Consider the following 16,569-nt stretch of genomic DNA (forward strand, 5'->3'; position numbering starts at 1 on the left):
GACAATCCTGGATGTCTTGGTAGTTAATCGTTTATATGAGTGGCTGGCACACACATATAAAGGAAACTCCACTGAACACGGCTTCATAGACTCCCTAGGACTCTTGAACCTAGTGCTCTGATACCAAGCTTTGTCACGCCCCGAACCTAGGCCTGGACGTAACACGGCACTCGGTGCCTGGATACATGTGACCGAGCGAACCAACTGGCTGGATGAATCAACATGTGATATCATAACATACTAAATGCGGAAGATAAACTAACACATGCTGATATACTGAAAGTCAGAATGATAAAAAACAAAGTGCAAAATACTAAACAACTTTGAAACATATTTGTAATCAACATAGCTTAATATGAAAAGTATGCGACTCTGTCTAGCTATTACTCTAGTCTATGAAGCCTCTAATGAAGTACTGAAAACACTAACTGTCTGTAAATACTGAAAGACTATAAAGTAATGATAATGCCTCGAAAGAACTAGGGATCACCAAATAGCTGGTATGAGAATCCTAGCACTCGGAATCATCAACCTGTAAATCATTACCTGCATTGTGAGATGCAGGCCTCGGGCAAAAGGGACGTTAGTACATTTTAATTGCACTGGTATGTAAAGCAACTGAAAGAAAGAACTATAAATGCTGAAACTAAGCTGATAACTGAAATGATAACTATTGAAATGGAAACTGAACTGAAATGATAACTGATAACTGAACTGATAACTGGCAACTGAAATGATAACTGATTATTGAACTGAACAAACGAAGTAAGGATATGAATATTCCCTCTTATGAATGATGAACAACCTGTTTATCTGAATAAGCTACGGCTTCGGGCCCAATATATATGTGCACAAGCTACGGCATCAGGCCCAAAACATGCATAAAGCCCAAACTATAGCCTCAGGCCCAAAACATAAAGCATATAAACTACGGCCTCAGGCCCAAATACTGGTGTTCGACATTCAGGGATTTAAAATTAGGAATTGAGAATCATACTACAATACATAATAGTGAAATACTGAATCATGCTGAGTTACATGATACTGGAATACTGGATCATACTGAGTTACATAATACTAGAATACTGAATCATACTGAGTTAGATAATACTGGAATACTAAATCATACTGAGTTACTTAATACGGGAATATTGAATCATACTGAGTTACATAATACTGGAATATTGAATCATACTGAGTTACATAATACTGGAATACTGAATAGGACTAGAATGAGAAATGTATTCTTGAACTAATTATGAACACTGAAACTTCAACTGTTTATGACATGCTGAGTACGCTATACTGAGACTTAGGGAAATCAAACCCAAGTCTATATTGAATACAAAATAAGCTCACAACGTTCAGAATGAAAGTCATGAACAAGTTATAAAGCTAGAGAATAGAAGTTGTACAACTATTCAAGGAACTAGGCTTAACTATATTTCTGAGGCAATTGATACGTCGTAAAAGAAACGAAGTGTAGGGAGAATCATTAACATTCCCAAACATAGAGAGTTAGTCTCACATACCTCAATTTCGCCCCTTAGTGATACTACAATGATCCACAATACTAAGAACTTTCAATCTACAATAGCAACATTCAACGGAACCCAATATTAGTAACAAATTCCATAACTTAAGCCATTTAGGCATATTATCAAACACCTTATAGGCATAAATCTCTATATCTCATCACCATATAATTAGTTCATCTACCTACCACCATTCATCAACAATTTATCCTATCATCATTATTAGCCAATTTATAACTTCCAAAATCACATATATGACCATCCATCCACACCCAACTAACAAAGTTTCATTAAATAATCATCTTTCAATTTCTATAATAGTTGTGTAATCAAATTGGGAACTTATTGTGACGACCCAAAGGGTCATCATCGTAATTCTTCCTTGTTCCGTGCTTCCGAGGCCTTGAAAACCTCGCTTTTAGTTGCCTCGATTTGCATGCGCATTTCGGGCGCGTAACCGGAAAGTTTTTATGTTAGAATATGTGAATTTTATGAAAAATTTGATGAATTTTGATATTAATATGCATAATATTGACTTCGGTCAACATTTTGGGTAAACGGGCCCAGACCTGTGATTCGACGATCCCGGAGGGTCTGTAGAAAAATATGGGACTTGGACGTGTGCCCGGAAGTAAATTCCGAGGTCCCAAGCCCGAGAAATAAATTTTTTTGTGAAATTGTTTTCTGAAATTAATTAAGGAAAATGAAGAAGAAAATTGATCGGAAAACTGTGGTATCGGGCTCGTATTTTGGTTCCGACACCCGGTACGAGTCTTAAATATGTTTTAAGCACTATCTGTAAAGTTTGGCTAAAAACGGATGACATATGACGTGTTTCGGACTTAAAATGGGGAATTTGAGTTTTATGAAAGTTGAGAGAAAATCATGTGTTTTGAGGTTTGATTCTATGTATATGATGTTATCTTGGCGATTTGATCGCACGAGTAAGTCCGTCAGATGTTTTAAGGTTGTGTTCATGTTTGGTTTGGAGCCCCGAGGGCTCGGGTGAGTTTCGAGTGGGGCCCGGGAGGTCTTAAACTTAAAAAAAATGCAGGTTCAGGTATTGCAGGTCCGGCGCGGCTGCGGCCATTTCCGCGCGGTCCGCGCTGGCAGCCACGCGGCCGCGGCACTTTTCTGTGCGGTCTGCGTGGTGGGGTTCAGAGGGGGGTGGCCAGGCCACGCACCAAATCAGTGCGGTCCGCGCTGGGTGGGTTCAGAGAGAGCCCACTTCTTCCCTCCCTCGGCGCGGCCGCGGTACATTTCCGCACGGTCCGCGCTGGTAGCCACGCGGCTGCGGTGCATTTCTGTGAGGTCCGTGCCAGTCCCCAGCATATATATAAATTCGGGATTTTCAGTCATTTTTTCCACTTTTCAAAAACCCAAAACCTAGGAGGCGATTTTCCAAACAACTTTTCTTCTCCAAAACGATTGGTAAGTGATTTTTAACTTAATTTCTTTATTCCTTGACATCTTTTAACATGATTTCAAATTCAAATCAAAGATTCCACGGGGGAAATTGGGTGTTTTGGCTAGCACCTAGGTTTTCTACAAATTGAGAAGTTGGACCTCGATTTGAGGTCCGATTTCAAAACAAATCATATATTTGGATTCATGGGGGAATGGGTAACCGGGTTTTGGTCCGAACCTCGAGTTTCGACCACATGGGTCCGGAGGTATTTTTGACCTTTTGGAGAAAAACCTTGTAAAAATCTATTTTCATGCATTGGGAGTGATTCATTTAGTAATTATTAATGTGATTAAGTAACTTATGACTAGATTCGAGCGGATTGGTGGTGGAATCAAGAGGTAAAGCTATAATTGAGACTTGAGTGATGTTCAAGGCATCGAGGTAAGTGTTTGTTCTAACTTTGGCTTGAGGAAATAGGATTAGGATGTTATTTGCTACTTGCTAATGTGGAGTACGGTGTATAGGCATGGTGACGGTTATCTATGCAGCGGAGTCTAGCATGACCGTGAGTCTTAATTGCTTTTAATTCGAATAATGTGACACAATCTCCTTGTTTACTTGATGAGTTTCATATAATGTGAACGATTGAGGTAGAAATTGTGATTGATGTACTTTTGGAGCGTTAGCTCGAACATGAATGTGTTAGTTGAGGAAGAAGTGATTTAAAAAGAGAATGTGTTGTGAGTACTCCCTTGCCGGGATGTGTAGACTGATATATACTCTCCCTTGTCGGGATATTTTGGGCTGTTAGTTCTACCCTTGCCGGATTAAAGGTATTGAGTTGTTATCCTCCCCTGAAGGGGTCTACTATATGAAGTAAGATATTATATACTATATTATGGGATCTTGTGGCACGCCGTCCACTTGGTTATTGGCCTCCGTTGCCGGTGACATATTGTGCACTGTGATAAAGATGAATTTGGATCGTGTGGCACGCCGTCAACTTATATATGATATTATGGGATCGTGTGTCATGCTGTCCACTTATATATGATATTATGGGATCGTGTGGCACGTCGTCCACTTTTATTTGATATTATGGGATCGTGTGGCACGCCGTCCACTTATATATGATATTATGGGATTGTGTGGCACGCCGTCCACTATATATATAAATATATATAATGGAAACCGAAGTTTCTTCTGTTTATTTCCGATATTTCATTTTTATCTGTTACTCCCCGATAGCATGTCCCCTCCCAGCTTTACTTTGTATTATCTTGTTATTGTTTTTTTGCTCTTGTTATATATATCTGTACAGGTTAATTGTGGTAGGTCCTGTCTAGCCTCGTCACTACTTCACTGGGGTTAGGCCTGGAACTTACCAGCATATGGGGTCAGTTGTGTTGATACTGCACTCTGTGCATTTTTGTGCACAGATCAGGGAGCAGCTTTCGGACCGCAGCAGTAGGACTTTTGGGAGATATCTTCAGTCCAGGGACTCTCGAGGTAGCCTAGCTGGCGTTCGCAGGCCGAAGTCCCTTTTCATGTTTTTCGTTGTTTATCTTGTATCAGACAGACATGATGTATTTTCCTTTCAGACATTGTTTGTAGCATTCTGTAGTTGTCCGTGAGGTAGTGACACCAAACTCTTGGTAGCATTTTGGTTCAAACTTCCGCACTTTTGGTTTTCAGTTGTTTTAAATTTAAAGTCTTCTGCTTAGATTTTGTCTCGCTTATTATATTGTTGAAAGAAAGCAGGAAAGGTGTTTTAAACATTTGGCTTGCCAAGCTCCGATAGTAGGTGCCATCACAACACCCGATGTTGGGAAATCCGGGTCGTGACAAGTTGGTATCATAGCCCTAGGTTACTTAGGTCTCACAACTCACGGACAAGCTCAGTAGAGTCTAAGGGATCGGTACGGAGACGTCTGTATTTATCCCGCAGAGGCTACTGAGTTAGGAAAACTTCACTTTGTTCATTCTTGTCGTGCGATTCTGTTTCTCAAGTACTTATTGTCTTTCTACTTTGTTCTTTCACAGATGGCGAGAACACGTGCTTCCTCTTCTACCGCGCAGCAGCCTGAGGCCCCAGCAGCAGCTCCTATTAGGGGCAGAGAGCAGGCCGAGGTTATGCCAGAGGCCAAGGCTGGGGCAGAGCTCAGCCCCGAGCAGCAGTCCCACTGACGGAGCCTCATGTCGATTTTGAGGAGGAGGTTCCGGCCCCAACTGTTCCAGTGGGCCCAGCTCAGGTCCCAGAGGGTTTCATAGCCACTCTAGTGCTTCAGGACGCTTTGGTCCGACTGGTAGTCTTTATGGAGGGCATTTCTAGAGCGGGTTTGCTTCCCGTAGCTCCAGCCACATCTCAGGCTAGGGGAGGAGCTCAGACTCCCGATACTCGTACTCCAGAGTCGGTAGCTCCTCAGGCTCAGGTTCCAGCAGTTCAGCCAGCCGTGGCAGTTCAGCTAGCTGTGGCAGCCCAGCCAGGTATTGCGGCTCAGTCCAGTGATGGTGCGGCAATGTCCGCGGATGCTTTGTAGAGGCTTGATCGTTTCACCAAGCTCTTCACTACCACATATAGTGGCACTCCTCAGAGGATGCTCAGGATTTCATATTCAGCTGTCATGAGGTTCTATGGACTATGGGCATTGTAGAGACCAATGGGGTCGACTTCGCCACTTTTCGCCTGGCAGGATCCGCCAAGACTTGGTGGAGGGATTTCTGCTTAGCCAGGCCAGCAGGGTCACCATCATTGACCTGGGATCAGTTTTCAGAGTTATTTCTGGGGAAGTTTCTTCCAGTTACTCAGTGAGATGCTCTTCGCAGGCAGTTTGAGCGTCTCCAGCAGGGTCCTATGACAGTCACCCAGTATGAGACCCGGTTCATTGATCTTGCTCGTCATGCCATTGTGATACTCCCCACCGAGAGAGAGGGTGCGGAGGTTTGTCAATGGGTTGGTTTAGCCGATCTGTGTTCAGATGGCCATGAGTGCCGGGAGTGAGATTACATTTCAGGAGGCAGCAGATGGTGCCCGTCGGATAGAGCTGGCATTTTCTCAGGAAGTTGGTCATGGGTCTGATAAGAGGCCCTGTCATTCGGGTAGATTCGGTGGTACCTCGTCTAGAGGTAGGGATTCTTATGGTAGAGGCCATCCTTCGAGGCCCTTTCAGTTAGCTCTCCAAGCTTCTCATGGTACACCAGGTGGTCGTGGTTCTCAGCTGCAGTATCCTCACCAGCAGCTCTTCAGTTCACCATCAGCATCTATCAGTGCACCACCACTTCGTTATTCTCAGCAGCCGAGGGCTTGTTATACTTGCGGCAATGTTAGTCACATTGCCAGATATTGCCCTCGAGCTTCCATCAGCTCGCAATAGCAGGGTCCTCGCCCGATGATTCAAGCACCAGTTGCCCCACAGCCTGCCCAGCCAGCTAGAGGGCGGGGTAGAGGAATAGAGGTGGAGTTAGAGGCCTTAGAGGTGGAGCTCAGACCGCTAGAGGTAGGGGTCAGCTAGCAGCAGATCATCCCAGGGATATGATTCAGGGAGGTGGGGCCCAGCCCCATTGTTATGCCTTGCCAGCCAGGCCAGAGGCTGAGTCATCAGATGTTGTGATTACAGGTACTATTCTGGTCTTTAATAGGAATTCTTCTGTACTATTTGATCCCGGATCTACGTATTCATATGTGTCGTCCTATTTTGCACCCAATTTGGTTATGCCTAGTGAGGCCTTGAGTATTCATGTATATGTGTCTACACCAGTGGGGAATTCTATAGTGGTGGACCGGGTTCATCGTTCCTGTGTTGTGGTATTCAGGGGTCTTGAGACCCGTGTTGACTTTTTTCTCTTGGATATGGTGGATTTCGACGTCATATTAGGGATGGATTGGTTGTCCCCGTATCATGAGATCTTGGATTGCCATGCCAAGACCGTGACCTTGGCATTGCTAGATTTTCCCCATTAAGAATGGAGAGGGACTCCTGGTCATTCTACTCGCAACGTTATTTCTTATGTGAAGGCTCAACGCATGGTCGAGAAGGGGTGCCTAGCTTATCTGGCTTATGTTCACGACTCCAGCGCTGAGGTCCCGTCTATTGATTCTGTTCCTATTGTTCGGGAGTTTCCCGAGGCCTTCCCTTCGGACCTGCCGGGCATGCCGCCAGACAGGGATATTGATTTTTGTATTGATCTGGCTCCGGGCACTCAGCCTATTTCCATTCCTCCGTATCGTATGGCGCCGCCAGAATTGAAAGAGTTAAAGGATCAGCTTCAAGATTTACTTGAGAAGGGTTTCATTAGACCCAGTGTTTCGCCTTGGGGCGCACCGGTGCTATTTGTAAAGAAAAAGGATTGTTCGATGAGGATGTGTATTGATTACCGGCAATTGAACAAGGTGACGATTAAGAACAAGTACCCACTGCCGAGGATCGATTTATTCGACTAGCTTTAGGGTGCGAGGGTGTTTTCAAAGATATATTTGAGATCTGGCTACCACCAGTTGAGGATTAGGGCATCTAATGTCCCTAAGACAGTATTTCGCACTTGGTATGGGCACTATGAGTTTTTGGTCATGTCATTCAGATTAACTAATGCCCCAGCAGCATTCATAGTGTTGATGAACTGAGTGTTCAGACTTTATTTGGACTTGTTCGTGATAGTCTTCATTGACGATATTCTTATATACTCCCGCAGTCAGGAGGAGCATGAGCAGCACCTCAGAGCGGTTCTTCAGACCCTGAAGGATAGTCAGTTGTATTCTATGTTCTCAAAGTGCGAGTTTTGGTTGAGTTCTGTCGCATTCCTGGGTCATGTCGTATCAGCAGCAGGTATTCAGGAAGACCCGAAGAAGATAGAGGCAGTCAAGAACTAGCCTCGACCAGCTTCAGCTACGGAGATTTGGAGTTTCCTGGGGTTAGCAGGTTACTACCATCGGTTCGTGGAAGGGTTTTCATCCATTGCAGCCCCTATGACCAGATTGATACAGAAAGGTGCCCAGTTCAGATGGTCAGACGAGTGTGAGGCGAGCTTTCAGAGGCTCAAGGCATCTCTGACCGTGGCACCGGTGTTGGTTTTGCCCATAGGTTCAGGGCCCTATACAGTCTATTGTGATGCATCTCGTATTGGACTTGGTGCAGTGTTGATGCAGGATGGCAAGGTCATTGCCTATGCCTCAAGGCAGTTGAAGGTTCATGAGAAGAACTATCCAGTGCATGATTTGGAGATGGCAGCCATTGTTCACGCATTGAAGATTTAGAGGCACTATCTGTATGGTGTGGCGTGTGAGGTGTTCACGGATCATAAGAGTCTTCAGTATTTGTTCAAGCAAAAAGAGTTGAATTTGAGGCAGAGGAGGTGGTTGGAACTGTTGAAAGATTATGACATCACTATCTTATATCACCCAGGAAAGGCCAATGTGATGGCTGATGCCTTGAGTAGGAAGTCAGCCAGTATGGGCAGTCTTGCTTATATTCCGGTCGGTGAGAGACCGCTTGCTTTGGACGTTCAGGCTTTGGCCAATCAGTTTGTGAGGTTGGACATTTCTGAGCCTAGTCGAGTATTAGCTTGCACGGTCGCTCGTTCTTCGTTATTGGAGCGTATCCGTGATCGGCAGTTCGATGATCCCCATTTGTGTGTCTTGAGGGACACGGTGCAGCATGGAGGTGCCAAGAAAGTGACCTTAGATGATAATGGTGTATTGAGATTGCAGGGGCGAGTTTGTGTGCCCAATGTTGATGGGATTCGAGAGTTGATCTTAGCGGAGGCCCACAATTCTCGGTATTCTATTCACCCGGGCGCCGCGAAGATGTATTAGGATTTGAGGCAGCACTATTGGTGGCGTAGAATGAAGAAAGACATTGTTGCATATGTGACTCGTTGTTTGAACTGTCAGTAGGTTAAGTACGAGCATCAGAGGCCCGATGGTTTATTTCAGAGGATTGAGCTTCCCGAGTGGAAGTGGGAGAGGATTACTATGGATTTTGTTACTGGACTTCCGATGACTCAAAAGAAGTTTGATGCGGTTTGGGTTATTGTTGATAGGCTGACCAAGTCAGTGCATTTTGTTCCTGTTGCAGCCACCTATTCGTTTGAAAGGTTAGCCGAAATTTATATTAGGGAGATTGTTCGCCTTCATGGGGTGCCGCTATCTATCATTTCGGATCGGGGTACGGCAGTTTACCTCGCATTTCTGGAGAGCGGTTCAGTGAGAGTTAGGCACCCAGGTTGAGTTGAGTACAGCATTTCATCCCCAGATGGACGGTCAGTCCGAGAGGACTATTCAGATCCTTGAGGACATGCTCTGAGCCTGTGTCATTGATTTTGGAGGCTCGTAGGACCAGTTTTTGCCTTTAGCAGAGTTCTCTTACAACAACAGCTACCAGTCCAGCATTCAGATGGCTCCGTATGAGGCGTTGTATGGTAGAAGATGTCGGTCTCCAGTTGGATGGTTTGAGCCTGGAGAGGCTGGATTATTGGGTACAGATCTGGTTCAGGAGGCCTTGGACAAGGTCAGGATTATTCAGGATAGACTTCGTACAGCTCAGTCCAGACAAAAGAGTTATGCAGACCGCAAGGTCAGAGATGTTGCTTTCATGGTTGGGGAGCAGGTATTGCTCCGTGTATCGCCTATGAAGAGTGTGATGAGATTTGGGAAGAAGGGAAAGCTCAGCCCTAGGTTCATCGGTCCATTTGAAATTCTTGATCGTGTGGGAGAGGTGGCTTATAGACTTTCCTTGCCACCTAGCTTGTCAGCTGTGCATCCCATGTTTCATGTATCTATGCTCCGGAAGTATCGCGGAGATCCATCGCACGTGTTAGATTTTAGCACTGTCCAATTGGACAAAGATCTATCATATGAAGAGGAGCCGGTGGCTATTCCAGACCGGCAGGTTCGACAGTTGAGGTCGAAGAGTTTTCCTTCGGTGCGTGTTCAGTAGAGAGGTCAGCCTCCTGAGGCATCGACCTGGGAGTCCAAGTCCGATATGCGGAGCCGTTATCCTCATTTATTTCCCGACTCAAGTACTTCTTTCTTTGTCCGTTCGAGGACGAACGGTTGTTTTAGAGGTGGAGAATGTGACGACCCAAAGGGTCATCACCGTAATTCTTCCTTGTTCCGTGCTTCCGAGGACTTGAAACCCTCGCTTTTAGTTGCCTCGATTTGCTTGCATAGTTCGGGCGCATAGCCGGAAAGTTTTTATGTTAGAATATGTGAATTTTGTGAAAACTTTGATGAATTTTGATATTAATATGCATAATATTGATTGCGGTCAACATTTTGGGTAAACGGACCCGGACCTGTGATTCGACGATCCCGGAGGATCCGTAGAAAAATATGGGACTTGGGCGTGTGCCCGGAAGTAAACTCCGAGGTCCCAAGCCCGAGAAATGAATTTTTGTGTGAAATTGTTTTCTTAAATTAATTAAGGAAAATCAAGAAGAAAATTGATCGGAAAATTGTGGTATCGGGCTCGTATTTTTGTTCTGACGCCTGGTACGAGTCTTAAATATATTTTAAGCACTATCTGTAAAGTTTGGCTAAAAACGGACGTCATATGACGTATTTCGGACTTAAAATGGGGAATTTGAGTTTTATGAAAGTTGAGAGAAAATCATGTATTTTGAGGCTTGATTCTATCTATATGATGTTATCTTGGCGATTTGATCGCACGAGTAAGTCCGTAAGATGTTTTAAGGTTGTGTGCATGTTTGTTTTGGAGCCCCGATGGCTCAGGTGAGTTTCGAGTGGGGCCCGGGAGGTCTTAAACTTTTAAAAAAATGCAGGTTCAGGTGTAACAGGTCCGGCGCGGCCATTTCCGCGAGGTCCGCGCTGGCAGCCACGCGGCCGCAACACTTTTCTGTGCGGTCCGCTTGGTGGGGTTCAGAGGGGGTGGCCAGGCCGACCAATGCGGCCGCGCACCAAATCAGTGCGGTCCGCGCTGGGTGGGTTCAGAGAGAGCCCACTTCTTCCCTCCCTCGGCGCGGCAACGGTACATTTCCGCGCTGGCAGCCACACAGCAGTGGTGCATTTCTGCGCGGTCCGCGCCAGTCCCCAGCATATATATAAATTCGGGATTTTCAGTCATTTTTTCCACTTTTCAAAAACCCAAAGCCTAAGAGGCGATTTTCCAAACAACGTTTCTTCTCCAAAACGATTGGTAAGTGATTTCTAACTTAATTTCTTTATTACTTGACATCTTTTAACATGATTTCAAATTCAAATCAAAGATTTTCATAGGAGAAATTGGGTGTTTTGGGTAGCACCTAGGTTTTCTACAAATTGAGAAGTTGAACCTCGATTTGAGGTCCGATTTCAAAACAAATCATATATTTGGATTCATGGGGGAATGGGTAACCAGGTTTTGGTCCGAACCTCGAGTTTCGACCACGTGGGTCAGGGGGTATTTTTGACCTTTTGGAGAAAAACCTTGTAAAAACCTATTTTCATGCATTGGGAGTGATTCATTTAGTAATTATTAATGTGATTAAGTAACTTATGACTAGATTCGAGCGGATTGGTGGTGGAATCAAGAGGTAAAGCTATAATTGAGACTTGAGTGGTGTTCAAGGCATCGAGGTAAGTGTTTGTTCTAACTTTGGCTTGAGGGAATAGGATTAGGATGTTATTTGCTACTTGCTAATATGGAGTACGGTGTATAGGCATGGTGACGGTTATCTATGCAGCGGAGTCTAGCATGACCGTGAGTCTTAATTGCTTTTAATTCGAATAATGTGACACAATCTCCTTGTTTACTTGATGAGTTTCATATAATGTGAACGATTGAGGTAGAAATTGTGATTGATGTACTTTTGGAGCGTTAGCTCGAACATGAATGTGTTAGTTGAGGAAGAAGTGATTTAAAAAGAGAATGTGTTGTGAGTACTCCCTTGCCGGGATGTGTAGACTGATATATACTCTCCCTTGTCGGGATATTTTGGGCTGTTAGCTGTACCCTTGTCGGATTAAAGGTATTGAGTTGTTATCCTCCCCTGAAGGGGTCTACTATATGAAGTCAGATATTATATACTATATTATGGGATCGTGTGGCACGCCGTCCACTTGGTTATTGGCCTCCGTTGTTGGTGACATATTGTGCACTGTGATAAAGATGAATTTGGATCGTGTGGCACGCCGTCCACTTATATATGATATTATGGGATCGTGTAGCATGCCGTCCACTTAAATTTGATATTATGGGATCGTATGGCACGTCGTCCACTTATATATGATATTATGGGATTGTGTGGCATGCCGTCCACTTATATATGATATTATGGGATCGTATGGCACGTCGTCCACTTATATATGATATTATGGGATCGTGTGGCACGCCGTCCACTATATATATATATATATATATATATATATATATATATATATATATATATATATATATATATATATATATTATGGAAACCGGAGTTTCTTCTGTTTATTTCCGATATTTCATTTTTATCTGTTACTCCCCGATAGCATGTCCCCTCCCAGCTTTACTTTGTATTATCTTGTTATTGTTTTCTTGCACTTGTTATATATATCTGTACAGGTTAATTGTGGTAGGTCCCTGTCTAGCCTCGTCACTACTTCGCCGGGGTTAGGCCAGGCACTTACCAGCACATGAGGTCGGTTGTGCTGATGCTGCACTCTGTGCATTTTTGTGCACGGATCAGGGAGCAGCTTTCGGACCGCAACAGTAGGACTTTTGGGAGCTATCTTCAGTCCAGGGACTCTCGAGGTAGCCTAGCTGGCGTTCGCAGGACGAAGTCCCTTTCCATGTTTTTCGTTTGTTTATCTTGTATCAGACAAACATGATGTATTTTCCTTTCAGACATTGTTTGTAACATTCTGTAGTAGTCCGTGGGCTAGTGACACCAAACTCTGGGTAGCATTTTGGTTCAAACTTCTGCACTTTTGGTTTTCAGTTGTTTTAAATTTAAAGTCTTCCGCTTAGATTTTGTCTCGCTTATTATATTGTTGAAAGAAAGCAGGAAAGGTGTTTTAAACATTTGGCTTGCCTAGCTCCGGTAGTAGGCTCCATCACGACACCCGATGTTGGGAAATCCGGGTCGTGACACTTATGGTTTCCAATCGCCATACCAAGATTTCCAATACTTATTCATACTCATATTCTCATAATAAATTCATACATGTAAGTCTAAGGGTGTAGGATTACCTTTTTGGAAGAAATCTTGCAAAACCCTCCTTTGAGTTCTTAAAGAAATCCCTTGAAGATCTAAATATTTTATGTGTATATTTCATCAATACTAGTGTATAAATGATGGAATTCACACCAAGATAATGGGGATTGCTTACCTTGAAGATGGGAGGGGTTGGAGGGGTTGGAGGTCCTGAGAGGGTGGAGAAAATAACCCCCGAAGGTTTTATATCAAAATAGGGTCGGGTTGACAAAAAACGAATATTTGCACAGCCGCGGTGCATGGGGCGATCGTGGGGTGGTGTGGTAATGACAAATGTGTTTAGAAACGAAATTTGGAGGTGCTCTGTTAATTTACACAACCACGGCGCATGGGGCGGCGCGGTAGTGTAAAATTTTGCGTTGCTTTTGATAATTTGGTCATAACTTCTGGTAGGAGTGTCCAAATGACGAACGGTTTTAAGCGTTAGAAACTAGACTCGAAGATCTTTCATTTGATAAGTTGTGAATCACATAACACCTTATAGAAATGTAGATATGGTCGTCCAAATTATAGTCTTGTACGTGCTCATTTAGAATTTTAGTCTATCATGTAATTTTCCAACTTGGCTTAGATTTAGGTCTTTACTTGGACCCCAAATCACTTATGATATGCCTCGTACACTTATTATCATAACCAATTGATTCATCACATTAATACTCATTTAATGCATCCATAATTGATTCAAATTTACGGGGTGTTACAAATCAATATTATACGTGAAACTCGCTTTAAAATTATAAGAAAAATTAGTATAAAATATTGACCAAGAACAAGAAGGAAACAAGAATAACTTATCAAAAAATACTGTGTCGTGGTAAGCCACTACCTTGAAAGAAATTTCGGCCCGACTGGGCGCAAATCGTTAAGACTGGTCGCTCCCTAAGGCTCCACATCACCTCCAAACACGTGCACTCATGGTTGAAAGTTTAGAATTTACACAATATAATTTTCCAGAAATCGGTTGAAGAAGAAGAGAAGATGAAAAAATTAATCTATAGTTGTTATAGAAATTAAAATGGAGCTATTAAAAAAAATTAACTATAGCTGTTACAATAACTAAAGTATGGTTATTACAAAATAATAAATTGGACGTTACAAAACTCAATTCAAAGAGAATGAATTTGGACATATTCTGGTAAGCATGTATTTGGACATTTTTCTGGTAAGCTCAAAAAATGAAGAAATCATTTTAGCAAAACTAAATTTGGATTAGGCATCACGTATATCTCGTGTGGGGGGAGGGGGGGTGAGATGTCTAGACATCTCCAAAAGAAGTATTTTTTCTCAAAGGTGCTTTTTTCATAAGTACTTTTGAAGAAAAACAGTTTGTGTTTGACGAATTAAGTTGAAAAGCACTTTTGAGCACCAATTAGTATTTGGCCAAGCTTTTAAAAATTGCTTCTAAGTGTATTTTTCTCAAAAAATCTTCTGGAGAGAAGTTGTATTTTTCTACTTCTCCAAAACTCAAAAGGATTTTTTTTTCTTCTAAAAGCTTGGCCAAACACTTTAACTTTGAAAAAATAACTTTTTTAGAAGCTTGACCAAACAAGCTATTACACTTGGGTGATGAGATAATAAGCCAGTGAAAAATGAACATATGGCTCTTTTAGCTTTTGAGCATTAAAATAAAGAATAATATACATCTTCTTCTTCCACAAAAAATTAGTTGGTCTTAAATCTTAATTAATTTATGGCTTTCTTCTGCTAGTTTACAATACCTTTTTCTCCCTCTTTGTTGGCATTCTTCCCCACAAGAGCTTCTTTTTCTTTTAAGACCTTCCTCTGTTAGACAACATCTGGGATCATCCTCTCTAATCTCATTTCTCTGTTATAGTCAAGTTCTATATATTTCTGGACAAAAGAACATTTTTTTTACTCGATGAACAACACCGAATCTATTCTGAATATCTATAAGCTAACTAGGAAAAAAGCTTATAGGGATATTATAATGGAATTAAGAGTTTTAGTTTGGAATAAACCAATGACCTCACATCACTAGCCCCAAACAGAATAAAAAAAATTCTTCAATAATTGTAAAAGTAAAACGAAAATTTAAAAAGTGCGATAAATTGAAAATTCTTCTTCCTGAAGTTGGGTATGCATTTTTTTCGCTTCTTCCGGAAGCAAGGAATATATTTTTCTTTCTTTATTGCTAAGTGTTCTTTAAGTATTCTATAAACCTTTGTGTGTTGGATTTCTATTTGTGTATTTGTTTTTTTGAATGAAAGGAGCTTATGTACGTGCCTTCGGAAACTGGTGGACTGAGTTTGAGCCCAAAATTAGTTAATCAGTTTCCTGCACTAAGTGTGGACCCCGGTCGCAAGAGATCTGTTATTCTTACTGTCGCAAAGGATACTCGGGTTATATCTTCCCCCGTGGGTACAACCAACTACCTCTGATGCCTGGCAACCGAGGAGGACCAGGCAAAGATGAACGAGGTGTGTGCTCCGTGTCTCTTCAATGAGGCACAATAGGCGCTGAACCGGGTAAAGCATCACTACTCCCTCTTGAATTTTACTTAGGCTTTGATATCTCTCACTATTTTCATTGTTTTGTAGGCCTCGGTACTTCACCACGAGATCTTCCTCCGGTATCGCTCCGAGATCAATCAGCTCGAGTTCGAATTCAATGAGTAGGCTCAAAAGAAAGATATGTACGAGCTCCTCAGTTAGCAAGAATACGAGGCCATCAAGGACCTTCATGTCGAGCTAGATAGAGCTCAGAAGGAAGCTTCGACCCTGAGGCGGGAACATGACGACCTGGTCGAAAAGGCAAAGGTCTTTGAAGTTATAAAATAGAAGCTAGTTGTGGTGGCTAATGACAAAACCTCGTAGGTCCAATAGAAGATCGACCAACTCTAAATCGAGATGAACGAGGTCCAAGCCATGGCTGATGGGTAGAAAAGCAAAATGGACTTGCTGGGTTTGTAGAAGGAAACTGCCCAGGTGAAGCTGGCATCGGTGGAGGTCCAACTCCAAGTGGCGAAGGAGAAAGTTGACAAAAGATCTCAATTGAGTGACGATCTCTAAGCACAACTGAAATCAGCTGTCATGGAGCGGGACGCCCTTAGTAGAGAATATGAGGAAATAAAGTCCAAGTTGATTATAACCTCTGTCCATGCCAATGAAATGGTGTACCAATACTAGGCCGATGTGGAGGCAGCCGAAGCCCGCCTGAAGGCAAAGGCTGAATATATGACGCGGCAATCCCGAGAGAGACCCTCGAGGAGATCCATGCCCGAGGTTTTGTCCTGTCGGCTAAAATCGAGGAAGCCAAAAAAACCCGAGGCCCAAGCGAAGAGGCTTTACGAGCCTGAAGGTGCCAAAGGCTCCGAGGGTTCCGATAATTCGGAGGGTTCCAACAGCTTAGGTGACAAGTCGGGCAGTGGTGAAGATTAGGCATAGATCCCTTAGTACATTTTTTGTTTTTGTATTA

Source organism: Nicotiana tabacum, chromosome 5, assembly GCF_000715075.1.
Source record: "Nicotiana tabacum cultivar K326 chromosome 5, ASM71507v2, whole genome shotgun sequence".
Classification (NCBI taxonomy): Eukaryota; Viridiplantae; Streptophyta; class Magnoliopsida; order Solanales; family Solanaceae; genus Nicotiana; species Nicotiana tabacum.